At 45.3% G+C, this 13,412-nt stretch overlaps 1 protein-coding gene across 2 annotated transcripts in view; it reads left to right on the forward strand.

Annotated features, from left to right (window-relative positions):
• Window positions 1-13,412, forward strand: part of SLC38A5 (solute carrier family 38 member 5) — a 418,440-nt gene that overhangs the window by 159,803 nt on the left and 245,225 nt on the right. The window lies entirely within an intron of this gene.

The following is a 13,412-nucleotide window of genomic DNA, read 5'->3' on the forward strand; positions in this document are numbered from 1 at the left end:
TAGACTACTTCTCAAAATGGCCAGAGGTAAAAATGGTTAAGGAGATAACAACTAGGAACGTAGTAGAGTTCTTAGATGAAGTTTTTTGTAGAGAAGGAATTCCAGAAGAAATAGTGACGGACAATGGACCACAGTTTACTAGTAAGGATTTTCAATGTTTTATCACCAAATGTGGGATTTTGCACAATAAAATTGCTGTGTTCCATCCTGAAGCCAATGGCCAGGTTGAAAGATTCAACAGAGTTGTGAAGGAGGCAATCCAACTTTCTGTTAAAGGCCAATTAAATTGGCGTAATGCCCTTCAGTCTATGTTATTGTCTTATAGGACATCTCCCAACTCTGTCACTTTGGTTAGTCCGTTTGAACTTTTAAGGGGTCGGAAACCCAGTACCCGTTTAACTCCATGGTGGTTAAAAAGAAGTTTGAGTGGCAATGGGGTTTTTTCAAAAGTAGATTATGAATTGGCTCGAGACAGAGTTAGCGCATATAAGGATAAGATGAAGGAAAGGATGGAAGCCAAGCAGGGATCCGTTAGCAAACATATCATCTCAGTTGGTGATTTTGTTCGTATTAAAAGAAAGGAAGGTGTTTTGAAAGGGGGTCAAATTTGGTCCCGTCCCATGGAAGTTATTGAGGTTTTCAAGCATGCCGTCAGAATTGAGGATGGGAGTGTTTGGAACTTGAACAGAGTTTCTGTATTTAAAGGCCAAGGTACGCTTGTGTCAAAGGATGGCGGTAACACTTTATTCAAAGGGAGTGATGCTGTTGTGTCAAGCGATGATAGCAATGTTTTTCTTGACTTTGAATTTGGAAATGTAGGAACTTCTTCAGGGAGTCTTTTGAGTGAGAATGGTGACCCTAAGGTTGTAAGGACCACTCCTTTTACTGTGGCCTCAAAAAGTTGTTCTAGGCCTCATCGTCTCCCTGAAAGATACAAGGATTTTGTCATGAATTAACATCTTTGGATTGTATAGGTTATTGTTGTTTTTTTTTATCTACTAGGATTTTGTCATGTATTAAGATCTTAGCATTGTATAGGTTTTGAGTTTTTTTTTTGTTTGTTTTTTTTTCATTTACAGGAAGGGAGGTGTGTTGTATACTGCACATACTGTTTGTTATCTATGACCACGAGATGGCACGTGGCTTTTCCTGTGACATCTCGTGGCAGTCTCTGGCTGTTGTGCACATGCCCTTGACTGCATCTTTTGAATATGCATACTGAGGTCTGGGTTTAGAACTATGTCATTATGAACTGATGCACTGGACTTACTGAGACGTGTTTCCAATAAACTCCTGCTACATTCAACTCCTTGAGTCCTCCAGTCTTTCCTACAAGTACTATCTTCTCGTAATGAGTTCAAAGCCTCAGGGTTGGATATAAAGAAGTAATACTGAAGGTTTCCCCAGTTCCAGGCTGTAAACTCAGGAAACAGCCTTTACAATTAGGTTTTTACTACGTTGTGCCTTTACCAAGCATTGTTTACCACACATGTTTTTACCACATACATGCATTTACAACACATGCCTTTACCACACATTTAAGATAAGTTGGATGGCAGGGGTCTCCCCCACAAATACATTGTTTTTATATATATAACAATACGTGGTAATCCCTATTAGCAGGGCCAGGCTGGTCATAGAGGGCACCGGGCAATCCCCCGGTGCGCCGCACTGGTGGGGGCCGGTTTTGGGCCCCTGGGGGCCAATTTTGTTACATGGCCATTTTTGCAGCAAAGCTGCAAAATCGGCCCTGTACCAAAATCGGCCGAAAACCAGCCCACTAAGAGCTCGGCAGCACCTCTAACACCCCCGAGAGGGGAGTGGAGGGTGGGGGCAGCCGAGCACTTTGCCAGGGCCGGTTGTAGTTCCCAGTCCGGCCCTGCCTATGAGTTGCAAAAACATATGCAGTCTAAAAAAAATGCAGGTAAAAAAAGGCGTTGTAAAGGCATGCTAAGTATTTCCCTGCGTTTTGCCGTCATACAACCTTAAAACTCTAGGCATTTGGAGAAAACTATGCGTATAAACATTGCAAAATGACCTCACTAGTTGTAACACCGTTATAATGATGAAATAAAGGATGCCTAACATTCACCTACATAGATGCGTCATTTACACATGATTGAAAATGACTGGCCCTCGGAGGCACGGCGCTGGTAGGATAAAATGGAGGCGGCCCACAGTGCGCATGGGATGGAGGGAGGCAAGACCGTGGCTTCAGAAGCGTAGCTGCCACGTGGCTCCAAGTCACGTGCCTCACCTCCCTGCCATGGCTTATGGCTAACAGTAGTTGCCACACGCTATATTTTGGCTCTAAAGTCCTCGAGAGCAAAGTTATTCTAGCTAAAAAGCTGTGAAGGTGTCATCAGCCATAAACATTGGACACTTTGGCAACTGTCCAGGACGGAGCAGTGAAATGAAATGCAAAGAAAGTTAGGATTCGTAACACTTCTTAAAATCGGAAGTTGTCGCGGCCGCGTGTCTTTTGGACCCGTGCCAGAATTATCTTAACACAGCCAGACGTGATGGAAGCGTCACTCTTACCAGGAAGCGGTGCAGGCCAATCCCTTCAGAGCACCGTCGGCCCCTCTGACTCCACGTCCAACAAGATAAGGGCTGGGCGCGTTTTCAAGGCCCTAAAGCGAAACAGGCCGTTTGAGTTTCAGCTAATTTTGCGTGACATGCATAACACCCCTTCCTGCCAAAAATGTTGCCTCCAAAAACTGACAAACCAACGTGAGTTACGCATAAATTGCCTGTGAAATAGTGCATTGATCCGTTGAAAACCGGAATTAATTACAAATATTTATGGGCAAAAGAAAACCCTTCTGATGTGCCCTGATGTGCCCTGTCCTGTGTGCGTCATTGGTTACGTAGAATTTTGAAACCAGTTTGTTTTGGTGAAAAAGAATGAACCCGCCGAGCCATGGACATGGATGACCTACGTTATTAACAAATTAATTAAGGCCGTGTTTTTGGGAAGGGAAGACGGTGGACAGCAAACACTTTCCCAGCCAGATACTTAAGGCTTCCAATTTGGAATGACATCTCACCAGCCCCGGGCTTGAAGTGGGATCTAAAAACTGGGGGGCCTCACAAAGGGGCGTGGCTGATGTAATTGCGTGCTCGTGACGGAACCGTTCCGTCACGAGCCTCGGGTGGGCTGTGCTGGTGACGGAACGGTTCCGTCACGGCCTGCTCGCCGCGCCTGCGTGGCGCAAATTCCGCGTCTGCGCTGAGCGTTCTATTGAGCGGACGGGCCATGACGGAACCGTTCCGTCACAAGCACAGCCCACCCGAGGCTTGTGACGGAGCGGTTCCGTCACGAGTACGGGAGAGCCACGCGGCCCCTACCTCCCCCTTAGCACTGCGGCAGAATAGCCGCCGCAGCTAAGGGGTTAATAACACCTAAGCTAAAAATCCGTGTTTAGCATAGTGTGCTGCTTGACTGGTATTTTGCTGCTTCTGTCATTGGATCCAGATATATAATACAACAAGTAACATCATTCCCGCAACAAGTCAGGACGATTGGCTTTGCCAATGGTTGTTAGTTGCATATGATAAATAAGCAACAACTATGGGCTCGTTGTATAGCATATTGAAAATGCTCCAGTTCTGAAATGATGAGTGTGAAAGAACTATAATGAGTCTCTTTTAAGTTACATCAAAGGCAGTTAAGGGTGGGACTGCTGCAGAGTTAAGATTATTTTTTCACCCCGAGGGTGAGAGCAAAAATGGAGAGCCTGATAGGGACCCATCTCAGCACCTGCTTTGTAGAACTGCCGTTGCTGAGCACCAGCAGGACTCGGCCCACTTAAAGCCCAGCACCAGCCCCAGTCAGATTGGTTGCAATGGCTAGATGTTCCACTTTTAGAGACGAGTGTATCGTAAATCGAGGAATTCATGACTCTTTCTTCATCGCGAACTACGCACCTGCTACCAAACACGATTGACATGTTTTATGTTGACCTGTCTCATGTATTGCTTAATTTGTGACGGTGCGTTCCGGTGCTCAGCACCAGCACTTAATTGCCAGCACCGGGGCTTATGACTGTCTGCTACATGGTAGTGGTGTCTGCCAATTTAGGTACGAGCACAACAACTTATGTTTATTATTTCAATTTACATTTCCACGTATTAGTATTTGCCTCTGAAACCATTCTTAGAGCTTTGGGGGCATGTAATAGTATGAATTGTCACGCTTTTAAGAGTTTGATGACTAGTAGTGTGCCGGTGCTGTCATTGGCAGTGCTGCCATGGACAATGGATGGTGCAAGCTCTAGTGTCTTCCTGACAAGGGCCCCGGCACTACGTTTTTTACAAATTAAGTACTGGTCTCATGACAATCCCTTCAAAAGGACACAAACTACTTGAAGCTTCTTCACTATTCTGATGTGGAAGCTCTGGTGCTCGATTCCTGCTAAAATTAAAACAAGCATTGGCAAAGCCACAAGCGTCGTCAATGGCCGATCTCTGAGATTTTAACCACATCCGCGCTAGTTGAATTCCCCTCCTGTGCTGACATTCCATAAATCCCATTATTCATGACGAGCTGGGCTCGTCATTGTAGGAAGGTACACCCTGACTATGGTTGCCCCCAACTTTTTGCCCTGTGTTTTAGCTGGTTTTGGACATAGTCGACCTGGGACCCTGCCAATCAGGACCCCAGGCCTACTGCTCTCTCTTTAAAATGGATTCCATGTACCCTAGGTACATTTCCAATTGGTACTGGGCCACCTTATCAGACCCTGTAACTCAGGGCATAGGTGTACCCAGGGCTGCCAGGGGCTGCAGCATGTATTATGCCACCCCTGGCTGGCCTCCTAAATTTGACACAACTGGCTGCCTGACAGCTGGGGCAAAGTCGTGTAATCACCCTTTGCTGTAGGTGTAGTATACCTATACCTAACCCTAAAATGGACACACAGATTCCTATCAGTCACTCCTATGGCAGGCCTTGACAATCCTGAAGGCAGAGTGCTTGGAATCGGGTGAGATGGTGCTCTGGCATGAGCTGAGCCTGTCTGCAGCTTGCGGAATCAAGTCCTAATAGCTGTTCCATGATATCGCATACCATATACTCTTAAGTGCATTATAATCCTCGCGGTTAAATGCTATCTTTGGTATTGCTTTATCAAAACATGTCGAGTAAGGTGTCATACGAATTGGAATACTAACCCCTCGCCAATTCTGGCGACGGGGTTAGCATTCCACCCTTCTAGAGGGACACGACATGTATGTAACTGTGAACCCCGGTTAAAGTTAACTGAAGCCTCAGCTCCACAAAATGGATGCTGCCACCACAGACACGAGTCTGACCTCCTGCTGCTGGGAGTCCTTCCAGCGAGGGAGGCCTGGACAAAGGGTTTCCTGTCCGGGGCGGTGCTAGCACCGTCCCAGACATGGTTTTGTGTATCCTGGGTAGGCAGGGCTTTTCAGGAAGGTGACTGCTGAGTGGCACCCCGGTGCTCACTACGCATAGGCCAGTCAGAACCAGTTCCAGGGGCACACCAGCCCCTGGCCTGGGGAAGTCCGGCAGGGGAGAGGGGTGTAACCACCCCCCTCCTGGTCCCACCCATAGGCAGGACCTAGTCACCGGGTCAGCCCCCTTTTTTTAGTATAAAGATAGGAGCGGGCCCCCTGTTCAGATTAGATCATCTTTGGAATCAAGATACCACTTTCTTCGAAAGGACTTCACGATTTCTTCTTCAAGATTCTCCCTTGTGGCTAAGGAGTAGTCACCCTGCATCAAGCGGGCACCATCCTAAAGAGCACTGCGGTCTGCTGCAAGTCCTTCATCACGAATCCGACGACCCAGCTCGACGAGACCCGGCTTCCCTGGCACCTCTGACCTCTACTCACCTCTACAGCCAAGCTGAGAACCGTGAGTGCGACGAGACCTCGAGAGACCGACGATCGCCAAGACTGCACGACATCTTTACTGCAAGCCCACCGTGTCCTCCACTGGTGAGTGCTTTGGGGTCCGAGAAGCCCCGACCCTGCGCAGCTCCAGCACCCAAGGTCAGCCTCCCTGCATCTCCACGATCTGCGTGGGGCCCTTCTGCTGTTTGCTGTGCACCGCGTTGTTTGGCTACTAGCCGGCTGGCTTGTGGCCTTCTGAACGACCCCCAACGACTTCACGACTGCTGGTCTGGTTGCTCCAGACTGGCCCTTGCTTCCTTCTTCAAGAGAGGCACCCCGGACCCTCCTGGTCCACTCCAGACGCCATTTTAGGTCCACCGCGTGGGCTTGAATTTGCCAAGGCTTTGTTGCCCAATCCTGGGTCCAGCGACGCCGACAGCTTCTATCTTCGTGGGACAGCTCGATCCTCCATCCTGGTCGCCGACAACGCCTCCTGGTCCGTGAGATCTTCGAGCTCCAGCGTCACCCACTCACCTTGTCGAGGTGGCTACCATCCGGTGCCCTCCTGGTGCCCACTGACTACTGGCTAGTAGTCACGAACTTGGTCCCCTCTGCTTTCAGGTGTCATCTATCTTCGAGATCCAGGCTTGGATCCACCTGAACTTTCTTCACTGGTCACCGGCCAGCATCTTTTCTTCCGGCTCCTGGTCCGTCTACGAGGATTCCCGACGTCTTTTCAGACCTATGCAGCTGCAGCCCCTGGGCTAGGTAACTTCGGCATTTCGGTGCCCCAGCATAGCCTCACTATCCAAGGGTCAGAATCTACTTTCGTTTTCTCCCTACCAGGTCGGGTTCGCCCGAGAACACTAACTTTCTAATTCCTAGCTACCATAGACTTTTGTCCGCATCTCGCGTGAGAGTGCACACACTGCACCCGAGTCCCCCAGGCCTCCTAGAAGTAATCCAACGATTCCCTAGTCAAGTCCTAGCGATTCCAAAAGCTATTAGTACTGTACTTACCTGCTAGGAATTTCACATTCCACTTTTAGAGTATATGGTTTTCCGTGCCCCTCGGGCATTTGTATATACTGTGCTAACTTAAGTATTTTTGTAAGAGTTTTGGTTTGTGCTTAGTACCCTGTCCTCATAAAGAGTACAGGGCTGTTGTGATCTTTAATAAATAACTGTTTATTTTCATAACACTGGTGTGGTGTCCTTTCACTGGGTGTTCAAGGGGTATATGTGTGGTAAACAGCTGGCTTAACACGCCCTCTCGAGTCTTTAGCCTTAGACTGCTCGTATCCATTCTACTAGGATAGCTGGTCTATAAGGTTGACTTACAACCAATCATCAATAAGGGTTGCTGGACTGATACATAGTGTTCACTAGAATAGTGAGCACTGCATATCAGGCCACCTTCTCACAGTCATCAGTGTGCGAGGAGGCTACACCATGACGAGCCCAGCTCGTCATGAGCCTGGAAGGGGTTAACATTTGTCAATGTGATTGTATTTTAGCCGGTTGTTTGTGAGGTTGCAGATGTGTCATGTGTGCCTCTGTTCAAATGTGCGTGTTATTTACTTTTGAAGAGGAGCTGGTGTGTTATTTGTGCATGTTTGCATAGTCATGGCAGCTAGTGTGTTGAGCTTTGAATGCTGGAGGAGGAAGCTCCTCACTACAACAATTTCAACACTCGAGCCAGGCTTAAGGCAAATGCTTGATTCTGGCTCAGCTCAAGGTACTGTGGGAACCTCAAGCCCAAAATGAGCTGTGCTTGCACAGCAGGCGATGTGGCCTGGTGTCTACAGCTGCCAACCGCCTATCAACTGGAGCCAGGTTCAAATTCTGGCCTCAACTCTACAACCTGCGAATCCCGGCAAAGGTGCCTGTGTCAGAAACAGAGATGTAGAAACAACAAATCTCAGTTTGAGACAGCGCGTGTGTTCCGTCTAGAGCCGAGACCTCAAAATAAAACGTTAACCCTTCGCAGCCCGGAAGTGACTGGGCGGAACCTCCCGAGGCAGCCCTGCTGTGCATGCAGGTCGTGGTTTGGCTTTTGGACCTAGCAGAAAAAGCTAAGCAAATATATTTTGGGTTTACAGAACCCTGCATCTATGGCATAAGGAGCATATTGGGCATTTATGTGTAGCACATATTTGCTATGAAAGGCAAAATGAATTGCCTTTCATAGCTGTGATGGATACCTAGACAGTCAAATCTCAGTAGGAGGATCGAAACCCACTTAGTTATAGAACAGTCATCTAGTTCTCTCAGACTGTCATGAACAGATATTATGTTTACTCAATCTGGACTGTGTTCATTTGGTGTATGATAGTGATTAGAACACGTGACTTGCATGTTATCCAAGGAGCCTTGTTGTTCTCGGGCAACCTAATTTGCAGTGGGAGATAATCTTTTTACTGACTTCAAATCCACCACAGATAAGCAATTTGCAAAATAACCTCACATAGATATAGACATCCTATGAGAGGCCTAACACATCAGGTTTAACAAGGCAAAGAAGGGACAATCTCATCACCCAAGATGACACACAATGTCAGTGGGACGCTGGGAATGCTACTATACTGCTTCAGTTTCAATGATGAATTTACTGTTCCTTGGATTAGTCACTTTACAGTTAGGTAACCCACTTCACAGAGAGCATCTAGGATGCCTGTGTCTCATTACCAGTACAATGGTTGGAGTAGAAGGGTCACTGATCAATCCTTACCTATGGGCTCGCAATAAGAGGCAGGGTCAGAGAGTGGGATATATGGCTGAATATTTCTAATAAACAGACCTATCATTACCACAAACACTTCTATGGCCAATAACTAATTTCCGCTGAGGTGGGCAAAGAGATGATGCCAAATGTGTGACGTAATCATGGGTGGCACGGACTTCCAGGACAGTCGTGTCCGGTGACCGGTCCTTGTCTCTTAGATAACTTAGGAACAAAACTCTTGCTGTTGTCAAGCAGGGTTGCCTATACAAAAAATAGAAAGGAATGGCAAACAAGTGTATGTACGGGCTACGTTTTTCCCACATATGAGACACTCGGTGGGAAAACAAAAAAGGCACCAATTAAAAGATGGGGAAACTAAAACACACTGGCTAAATCATCGAAATGAGGGCAGGGATCACTTCCCAGCTGAATTAACTGTCTGCTGCTGTGTATGTATTTGCTGCCTAAGTATCAACATCACCTAATGCAGCCTCCTGACAGTTGACAAAAGTGCTGGTTGGAATAACAAGTAACATGGTGGTAGGGGTGAGGGGCGGGAGCACAAAGGGGAGTGGGAGGGGTTGAAATGCCTCATGCACTCCACACAGAACAAATCTGTATTGAAAATCTAAAGGAGAAAGGTATCCAAAATGTATACATGCATCACTACAAGTTTGCTATTCAAGTTAGCGGTCTGAGAGGATGTGGCAGAACGTACAGGGCTGCCGACTTTATGACTGGGTTCGAGTCTCGGCTCCTCCTTTAATAAAAAAAACATGCCTACCGTAACAAATACAATAGAACAATGATGAATCCAAAAAAAATACTGAACCAAAATAACATTTCAAATGCCAATCAGTACTAAGCAATGGCTGAACTCCCTTTGTGAATGTATACAGGATCACGTGAACAAACGGCGCAGGACCAATTCAAAGAAAAAAGTGTGCCAGCCAAACCATAAATAAACAAAAGAGTAGTAGGACATGTAACAGGGGCAGTAGCCGTGCAAGTTAAAACACACCCAAAGGTGGGACAAATAGCAAACTTCACCAATGAAAAGAAATAAATTTAGAAAGGCATATGAAGGAACGAATGGAAAGCGATGGGAGTGATGAAAGCCCTTGGTGTAGATACAGCATGTCTCGGTTCGACGTAGTGCAGGTGTGCCGTCTAGAGCAGAGACCTAAAACTCTTGCAAGCTACAGACAACAATAAATAGCAGTAGGAAGCAGGCGGAACCTCGCCTATTTTCATACTTCTCTTATCGATGTCAAGCTTATTGGCAGCTACCAGTGAGCTGCACTGTGTTTGAATCACACAGATCCTTCCTCATCATCCATATTGTCCAAGCTAAAACCTAGAGTGTGTCAAGGACGCCATGCCAGTCGGCTCTTTTTTGGCTTCGTCAAGAGTATGAAACACTGTACAAAATTTGCAATATAAATCTATTATATAACAGTTAGCCAAGCCAGGGGACCAGGACGTAGGTATACCTCATGAGTAATCTGTTACCATCTGAGAAGGAGTGAAAATTTTTCACTTTTCCGTTAATATGATATGAAAGACTGGATTCTGCAGCTCCACTGCATTGGACTTTGGAGAAACAAATTGGAACTAAATATGTGATATCTCTGCAGAACAATTGTGCAAAGTATCAGTACAAACCATGATCAAAATCCAACAAAACGTTTTAGTTTATATCGAAGGCATAATAAGGAGGACATGTGCCGAAGAGGTAGAGCTTTCCATAATAGAGTTAATAGCAAATAGACAATAGGTTCAAAGTCTCAGGAATACCTAAAGGTGAGAGTTGTGTAAAATAGGATAGAGCAACATCTTCAATTTCCTTATTGGAATTTTAGTATTTGGTCTACTTGTATTTCATGAGGAAAATATAAAGCAAGTGTGTACACAATAGGGTCTGCAAGGCTGAAAGTTAGAGGAAGCTTCACTTTTGCTGTTTGCGAAGAGTGCTATATTTGTTGTGCATCATGCCACCTTGTTTGTGGGTGTAAGCCTGTGTTTTTATGCATGTTGATTCTGCTGCGTGACAGTGGGAGCCGTGTTTCATGTGATGGTTTCTCCTTTCTGGACACTTTTTTAGTGCCTGATTGTAGTTGTCTTTATTGAGTGGTAGGGTTCAATGAACAGGTTAAGCCCAAACTACTGCCTTTGTTAATGTTTGCTTGATGAGCTATGATGATGTGTCACACTTAATTAATTGTCTAGCATGAGGTGTGGCCAACAGCCGAGTAGGGGAGACTAGCTCTTTTAGATTGTGGGGGAAACTATTATACAGAAAAACAGAAATTGGAAAACTGAACATCAGCCTCTGTGGAGCAACTGACAGAGTGAAAAGAACTGCTGCTTCCTTTATAACAAATTAAAGGATAAACAACAAAGATGTTGTGAATGAGATGACGAAGGGAGACTGAGAACTACCTGCATGACTCCTGGCATAATAATGAGAGGGTGTTGGAGCAACAACACACCAATCTAATGTTAAGGGCTAGCAGATCCCATGAAACTAGGAAGGGCTATCAGGCCTTTGGAGTAGTGCAGAGATGCGATCATCGCTGGAAACCGCCCTGCTTTGGTGTCTGGGCACCTATTTAAGCCTGCAGTTGCACCTGGCTGTGATTTGAAGCAATGGAGCTGTGGTGATTGACAAGCAGTGCAGCAAATAGGCATGGTAACTGAGCATGAAACTAAAGCATAGGCGTAGCCTTCTAAGGAGGGGCACAGGGAGAACAGATATAGTGCTTGTAGAACGACGACCACCAGGCAAAGTCACTGAAAAACAAAGACAACACAAACACACAGAGGGGACTGGATGAGCTGAGGGGGAAGCAGTCCACTGTGCTTGTGAGAGAGCCCCAAATACCTTTCAGGCCAAATGCACACCATGTTTGTTAGCACCTGCAGCTTAAGGTTAACACTTTTTGTGATGAAGTTGGTTAACCTGAGAGACCGAGCAGAGGGGGCAAAAGTAAACCGAAGCCTAGGCAAAAATGGCAAAATAGATCTCCATACACAAAAAGCACAACATCTCTTTGGTATGGGTATCTATCTGTACTTTCCACTTTGAAGAGGTTGGGAATTCCTCGAAGGCGTACAGGAACTATGTCGTTTTTGTCCCCATCAGCTTGACTATGTATTGTGATCACCTAAAAGACTGTTAAGATGATTTAGAGAAATGTACTGGCGAGATGCCTCCGTCAAAAATTGGTGGTGCAGTATGAAATTAGAAATTAACCAGTAACATAAAACAAAACAAAAAAAACATTTCCTGGCTGACTGACAAGCACATTTACATTTTATTTGCATTTCTAAGGGCAGCCAATGTGGAGTTTTCCCCAATATGTGCATTCGCCATACTTTGCCACACTGATCCGATGCAAAGAAAGAGCAGATCGGAAAATGTGTCTTGTGATGACCCTCATCATAATAGGCTTACCCAGACCCTTGCACAGATTATGTGTGTTGCAGAAAGAGGCTTTTGGTGGTGCAAGGTAATTACTGAGAGCATTCCTAATTTAGATGTTTCAGCTGCTCTAAAACATGCATCACATGAGCTTTCTTATCTTGAGAGAGCATTGAAGAATGAGAGACAAGTCATCCTTTTAGTGACAAAGGAATGTGAAGGGTTTTAACTTTGTTACACAACATTTTAAGGAAGCGTGCACGCGGAAAGCTTGTGATGCTCACCCCGTGGGTAGAAATAGTTTCCAACTACCCATATATGTTGAATCGGAAATACTGTTATAGCTACAGGAACTACTGTTCTAATTGGATGGGGTCTTCTTGTGTTTCTACTAGGCGATTATCCTGCATGCTGCTATTAATTTTGATCGTTTATGAATATCAACTTATTAAAGTTCAAAACTTTTGTGTTTTTTTCTTGGGTGGTGTCCTTAGCAGTCATAGGAAACTGAGTGAGGGAGGCCCATATTCTCCCATTTCTCTCTGTCTGATTATTCGTGACACTTTGCACTTTTTCCTGACAATATTTCCTCACTTTTCCACTGTATTAACCTACAGGACGAAAGAAAATACAATACCCACATTCCTGACTCACTGACTTGGGATGCCATGGATTTTCCTTGAGGCCTTGTTATTGTTTGGCAATCCCCCCTTCGAGGATCTTACTTAACCCCTTCCGTGCTCCCGTCAGCTGTCGCGAGCACTACCTCCCTGGTGCTGCGCACGGCCAACCCAACGCAGCCCCGCCCACTCTGCGGCGAAATATTCGCCGCGGTAAACAGGTTAAGAAGGGTATATTAGTGATTTCAGTTGGAGTTAGCAGAGTGTTTGGTATCAAATCTGGTCTGTACACAAAGAAAACATTGAATTAAGAAGAGTAATTTCGGTTGTGCCTGACCCCAAGAATTAACACTTTTAACTGACAAAAGTGATTGTGTAGATCACCATTCTTTAGGGGTGTGATTGTTATCAACTATTTGTAATAAAATAAAAGGCAACTGTGGTAGAGAATGATTACATGTATGTTTTTCTGTCTCTCCAAGAAAAATCAATGAATGCAAAATAGGTTCAAATCTTGCACTGAAGATTAAATTATGGTGTACTTAGTAATTTGTCAAGCAAAGACATTCTTTCATTTTTTGAACGTGAAGTACAATGCAATAGTTAATGAAAAATTTTTATGAACCAGAAGTTGAAACTTTAAATGACACCAAAATGAGTTTTAGTATAACTGACGATTCGCACTAGGAAATAAGACAGGATGATGTGTATTATTGGAAGTCTGCAAGTGTCAGAAGACTAATGGTTAATGAAGATAATTACATTTCATATTATGAGTATTCAA

Source organism: Lissotriton vulgaris, chromosome 10, assembly GCF_964263255.1.
Source record: "Lissotriton vulgaris chromosome 10, aLisVul1.2, whole genome shotgun sequence".
NCBI lineage: Eukaryota > Metazoa > Chordata > Amphibia > Caudata > Salamandridae > Lissotriton > Lissotriton vulgaris.